The sequence below is a fragment of the Vulpes vulpes genome, chromosome 7 (genome assembly GCF_048418805.1).
Source record: "Vulpes vulpes isolate BD-2025 chromosome 7, VulVul3, whole genome shotgun sequence".
NCBI classification, from domain to species: domain Eukaryota; kingdom Metazoa; phylum Chordata; class Mammalia; order Carnivora; family Canidae; genus Vulpes; species Vulpes vulpes.
In genome coordinates, this window is record NC_132786.1 from 66,359,676 (window position 1) to 66,366,624 (window position 6,949).

A 6,949-nucleotide genomic window follows, 5' to 3' on the forward strand; every position below is an offset into this window, starting at 1 on the left:
TCTGAGCAGAGGCCAGCATCCGAGCCAGTAGGCTTCCCATCCATGGCGGGGTGAGGCAGCTGGCCTGCCGGGCAGGGCCCACTCTGCAGTGGGACCACATCTGTGCTTGCCTACATCTTCCCCTGGAGCAAGCTCCTCCGTGTAGGGTGTAGACTTGGGCCCAGAGCAACCCCTAGACCAGGGCCTCTGTCTGTATCCTAGAAGAACCACTATTTATGTAGAGCCTGTCTTCCCTCTACTGGCCTGTGCCTCCCCTGCCCCCTTGCCCCCTGCCCAGGGCCCTAAGCCAAAGAGGTCTATTTGGTCAGGGCACCAGGCCAGGCTTCGTACCTCGTCCCTCAGGCGGGTCCCCGGGCATCATGGGTCTGTCATTTTCAGTTGCCACTTGGGGTCTGCTGGCACCAGGGATGCCATCTCCCTCTTGCGTGTGACAGTACTGCCTTTGTCAATCTGGCTCTGAGTCCACCCTTGTGGCTGGGGACCCAGCGAAGGCCAGGATCTTGCCCAAGGTGTTCAAGGCCCCCTGCAGGCCCCCTCCCACCCTTCACATGGACTGGCCATGTTAGGTGACCAGCAAGTTCAAAACCACTCTGCACACATTGGCCCTACCCAGCTTCCTCTGCTAGGAGAAAAGGCACCATTGCACTCTGGTCCAGTTTTTGAAGGGCATACTTACCTGCAGCATTCAGCTTCCACTCCTCGCACACCCATGTGCCACTCAACAGTGACAGTAGTAGGGCTCTTCAGAGACATGGTACCCCCAAGATATATCTAGAGTGAGAGAGTGGGGTCTGGTGAGTGAGATCTGTGAGGCAGGCCGCAGGCTAAGGACCCAGGGGAGAATGGATGTCGTGGTCTTGGCCCAAAGCCTGGAAACCCAGGCAGCATCTGTGCGTTGTGGTCTGGAAGCAGAATTGCTTCCTTGGGAGACCTCTGCCCTTGCCCGAAGGCCCCCCACTGATCGGATGAGGCCCACCCAAAGTGTAGAGGGGAATCTGCTTTATCAAGCTGTGTGGAGTTCAGAGCTAACCACCTCTGAAGGATGGGGTCACGGCTGCATGGAGACTGGCATTTGAGTGACTGGCATAGCACTGGCCTGGCCAAGCAGGTGTGTAGAGCTGACTGACGGTCACTCCCAGCGCGTGCTGGAACTCGGCAGGTGTGCCGCTCTGCTCCATGCTGCCTCGACACCCAGCAACCACTCCTTGCACAGCAGCCATGGACAGTCCCAAGGCCGCCCTGCTCTTTGCACTTGCCCCAGACAGTTGTGTCTGGACATGTGCCTGTGTGTGGCTCATGTTCACCCCTTGCTCACATGTTCTGTCCCGTCAGCCTCCACCACTGGCAGTCCCACTGCCATATAGTCGCTTCTGCACTCGCCGTGTGTCACTCAAAGGTGGGTGCTCATGCTACTCTCCAGTCAGCTGCATGGTTTGCATGGCCATTGTTTGTCATCCAGTGACCTTTTACATACAACAATCCAAGCCTGTGTGTCCCCCGTTCCCCAGCATGCCTCCCCCCTGTGCTCACTTTCAGGCTTTTGGTTTGAGCACGCCCACTTTGTGCCATCAGACCATGTCTCACTGCACACTACACACTGGACCCTGGCGGACCAGGTTGTTGACTTGTGGTGTGCCATTAGATGGTGCTGTACACTCACTGTGCAAGCCTCTGACCGCTGCACACACAATTTGTCAGTGTTCCTCGCATGTCCCTTCTATACCATCCAGCCCACTATGCCACCAAGAACTGCCACGTGTGGTTCCATGGGTGCTTGCTCCATGTTGCTCTATCTTATGTCCACCTATTGCACACGCACCTGCATTCCACAGCCTGCAGTCACTGAGCCTGGTGGGTGTGAGCCGTGCTGTGTTCCGGTAACACTCGCAGCCATTGGCAGGAGGGCCTAACCCCTCATTCGCCCAGCTCTTAACTCTGTAGGCTGCGTATTCAGGGGATGATGTTGGCAATATGTGATGAGCACACTGGTGGTTCCCTCGCTGGCCTGGTGTATGTAGCCCTTCAGCTCATCCTGGGAAAGGCCATGAGAGGGCACTCTGGTCAGCTCAGGGCTGCCCCAGGGTCGTCGCTTCAGCTGGTACCCATCTCCGGTCAGGCCGCATCTTTCAGCCTCCTCACCCCCATGATGTAACCAGACATAGCATCAGGCCTCAGCCAGAGAGGAGTGACCATAGTGGACCCAGGGGGTGGGGGTGGGGGCCATCTCTGTGGTAAGCAGTTGTGCAAGGCATTGCAGGGATGCTGCAGGTCCTTGTGTACAGGAAGCAGGAAAGCTTATGGAATGGGATGCAGCTGTAGCTCTAAACTCTGCATCACAAATCTTTCTCCTATATGAGAAGCCAGCCAGGGAAAAGGAATTCTGAGGTCAGAGAAAGAACCCCAGGAGGATTTACATCTAGGTAAGGGCCCTTGGGGAGGGTTTGCAGAGGCAAAGTCCTGCCTGCCCTTAGCCCATTCACTGATAACCTTCCTCTGGCCTTGTCCTTTCCACATTGTGCATTCTCACCTGTTTCGTTTTTGTTTTTGTATGATTTTCCCCACTTGGGGCTGATAAAGTTCCAGAGTTGGACCTTGAAAACTATAATTTCTCAATTGGTGGTCAGAAGAAATCTCAGCAAGAGAAGGAGAGTATGTTCCCTCTTCCTCCAAATTGTAGCAATGCAGCTACTGTCCTGGGATAGGAAAATGGTCCTGGCAGTCTCTATTTTTAAGGGCTCCCAAATTATAGTGGTTGCCTGCATGTGAAAGGACCTTCAATCTCTAAATGCCATGATTCTGTGGGGCCATCTCTGCTCTCATCCGGGGTCCCAATACTGACATGTCCCCCAAGCAAGGGGGATCTGGGTGTTTCTCAGAGAAGCCAGAGAAATGTGGCTGGTCCCCCTTGCTTCTCTCACCTAAAAAAGACTAATGACCCTGCAAGACTTCCTATTGAAGGAGGAGTCTGTTTCATTTAAATGCGGGAAGTGAAAGAACAAAATCACAACTCCCAGCTATAGTAGAAAGAGTATTCAAGTGTGGCTTTTGCTATTTATGACCAACATTGTCCAAATAAATATTACTTATTTTTAACCTGCTGTACAAAAATTCAATTACCCTCTCACCTCTTCTGATATTGTCCCTTCCCACTGACCCCATCCCCTGTGGTCTCAAATCCCCTAGTGCCTGGCATTTGCAGCATTACCAGAGGATATGAGTGGGACTCAGCTGCCCCTCTCACCTGGCAAAGAGTGAGGTATGTGAAGGGGTTCTCTCCTGCCCTCAGGGAGTGGTGGGGTGTGGAAGGGGGGGCAGGACTCTCATTCACCATTGGCCTTGAGGGTGGAACCTGAGATTCCATCTACTCTGAGAAAGGCTGGAGCAGTGGGAAGCAGAGCCAGGACCCTTGGGAGGGTCATGGGCAGATGTTGTAGACATGAGGAGAGAACTATAATAATCAGACCCAGTGTGTGAGAGTGAGTGCTCTGCAGTGGCAGTGACCCATACCTGTAAAGGGGTGAGGGGAATGCCTGGTTGCAGGCAGGGCCCTATGCCCATTAGCGGTGCTCCTTGGCCAGGGTCAGCTAGTCCTCAGACTCCCAGAGAGCAGAAGTTACCTAGGGCAGCAGGTGGTTCACAGGGTTCCAGGCTGGCCTCTCGATGGTCAGGTGTAGAAGATGCCCAGCCATAGAAGAGATTCAGCAATGAGACCGGAGTCGTGGTGACCTGGGCCACTCTAGTCTGTGAGTGTTCAGCTACCTGGTCAGCCATAACCTAGAGACAGTGATCCTGAGGCTGGCATTGCCAGGGGTCAGTTAGAAGATTCACTTTGTGAGCTAGAAAAAAAGCAAAGTAAACATTAAAAAAAATGTTAGAGCAGAGAGTAATGTAATTGAGAACAGAAAAGCAGTAAAGAAAATCAGCAAAAGTTGTTTTTCTGAAGAAATGAAAAAAATTCTCAAATTTTTAGCTAGATTGACTAAGAGAAATTTAGACAGGACTCAAAACCAGAAACAAAGTTACAACAACACTTCCAACCCTACAGAAGTAAAAGAGTTTATTATAAGAGACTATGAACAATTAAATCGGATAATCTAGATGAATTTCACAAATTCCTAGAAGGACACAAACTACAGAACATTCTACAGTTGAATCTTATTAAACATTTAGAGAAAAATTAACACCAATTCTTCTCATCCAGCAAATAGAAGGGGAGGGAACTCTTCTAATTTCTGCAAGGCTAACACCACACTCATACCAAAACTAAAGACCTCACAAGAAAACTACAGACCAATATCCCCTATGCTGTACATGCAGACCCCCCCCCCGCAATAAATAATAGCAGACATAATCCAGCAGCAACTTAAAAGATTTGTACATCATGACGAAGTGGGTTTTATCCCAGAGATTAAAGGGTTCCACCTATGAAGAGCAACCTATACCAGATTAGTAGAATGAAGGGGAAAAAAAATTCACACCATCATCTCCACTGCTGCAGAAAAAGTATTGTATAAAACCCAACATTCTTTCACGATAAGAGAACTCAATAAAGTAGACATTAAAGGGAATGTTCTCAACATGATAGAGGACATGTATGAAAAACCTACAGGTAGCATCATGCTCAGCAGACAAAGCTTTCACCCTAAGATCAGGAACAAGGCAAAAACACACACTTTCATGACTCCTACTCAATATTTCACTGGAAGGTCTGGACAGAGCAAGTAGGCAAGAAACAGAAAACCACCCAAATTGGAAAGCAGAAGGTAAAACTGTCTATTTATAGATGACAAGATCTTATATGTAGAAGATCCTAAAAAATAGCCACATACATACATTCAACTGTTGAAGATAATGCAAACTGGTGCAGCCACTCTGGAAAATAGTATGGAGGTTCCTCAAGAACTTAGAAATAGAGCTACCCTATGACCCAGCAATTGCACTACTGGAGATTTACCCCAAAGATGTAGATGTAGTGAAATGCCGAGACACCTGCACCCTAGTGTTTATAGCAGCAGTGTCCACAATAGCCAAAGTATGGGAGGATCCATGATGTCCTTCGACAGATGAATGGATAAAGAAGATGTGGTCTATATATACAACGGAATATTAGCCATCAGAAAGGATGAATACCCATTATTTGCTTTGATGTGGATGAAACTGGAGGGCATTATGCTGAGTGAAGTCAATCAATTGGAGAAGGACAATCATATGATTTCACTCATATGTGGAATATAAGAAATAGTGAAAGACATTATAAGCGAAAGGAGAGAAAATGGCTGGGAAAAATTAGAGAGGGTGACAAACCATGAGAGACTCCAGACTCTAGGAAGCAAACAGAGGGGTAGTGGAAGGGGAGGTGGGCAGGGGGTTGGGGGTAACTGGGTGACGGGCACTGAGGAGGGCACATGATGGGATGAGCACTGGGTGTTATACTATATGTTGGCAAATTGAATTTAAATTAAAAAAAAGTAAAATAAGCCAAAGAGAAGTAATTTTTGGGGGGTCTTAGCATGTTCACTAATTTTTCTGTATAAATTAATGGTAATTGCTTATTTAGATCATGTCTGCTTACAAAATATTTCATAGGAACACTGCACTTTCAAATAGCAGGGGAAGCTGTACCCCAACACACAGAATTAGCTTTAGTCTCCGTGCTGCACAGAAGATTCCATAAGTTATGGATTTTATCACTCAAACATTGCACCTTTGATGACCTTCACCCATTTCCCTTCATCCCCAAATCTGGCAACTACCAATCTGTTCTCAGTATCGATGGGTTCAGTATTTTTCCCCCCATTTGATATATACATGGGATCACCTGGTATTTGTCTCTTTGCATCTGATTTACCTAGCATAAGGCCTTCAAGGTCTATGTTTCTATGAGTTGCTTATTGTGAATAATGCTGCAGGAAACCTGCAAGTGTATCTATCTTTTTGAAGTAGTGTTTCTGTATTCTCCAAATACTCAGTAAAGGAATTATTGGGTCATGTTGTAGTTGTATTTTATTTTTTTCCAAGAACCTCCATATCATTTGTCACAGTGGCTGCACCCATTTACCTTCCCACCAACATTGCCCAGGGTTCCCTGTCTACACATCCTTGACCACACCTGTTGTGTGTCTCTGTGACGATTACCATTCCAACAGTTGTGAGGTGATACCTGACTATGGTTTTGACCTACATTTCCCTGATGATGATTAGTGATGTTGAACAACTTTTTATGTGCCTATTAGCCTCCTGGATGCCATTTTTGGAAAGTATCTATTCACATATTCTGTCCATTAAAAATATTTTATTTATTTATTCATGACAGACACAGAGAAAGAAGCAGACACAGGCTAAGGAAGAAGCAGGCTCCCTGTGGGGAGCCTGATGTGGGACTCGATCCCAGGACCCCGGGGTCACTCCCTGAGCCAAAGGCAGATGCTTAATCGCTGAGCCCCCAGGCACCCTGTCCATTTTTTATACAGAGGTTTTTTTTGTTTTGTTTTGTTTTGATTTATATGACTGTTTTGTATGTTTTGGATATTAGCCTCTTCTCAGACATACGATTTGCAGTCATTCTCTCTCATTAGGTAGGTTGTCTTTTAATTTTTTCATGGCTTCCTTTGCTGTGCAGAAGATTGTAGTTTGATGTGGTCTTGTTTATTTTTTTGTTGTTGCCTTTGCTTTTGATGTCTGATCTAAAGATTCTTTACTTGGGGCAGCCCGGGTGGTTCAGTGGTTTAACGCCGCCTTCAGCCCAGGGCCTGATCCTGGAGACCCGGTATCGAGTCCCACGTTGGGCTCCCTGCATGGAGCCTGCTTCTCCCTCTGCCATGTCTCTGTCTCTCTCTCGTGTCTCATGAATAAATAAATGAAAAATTTTTTGAAAAAAAGACTCTTCACCAAAACCAATGTCAAGAAACTTGCTGTCTGTTTTCTTCTCAGAGGTATATGGATTCTTATG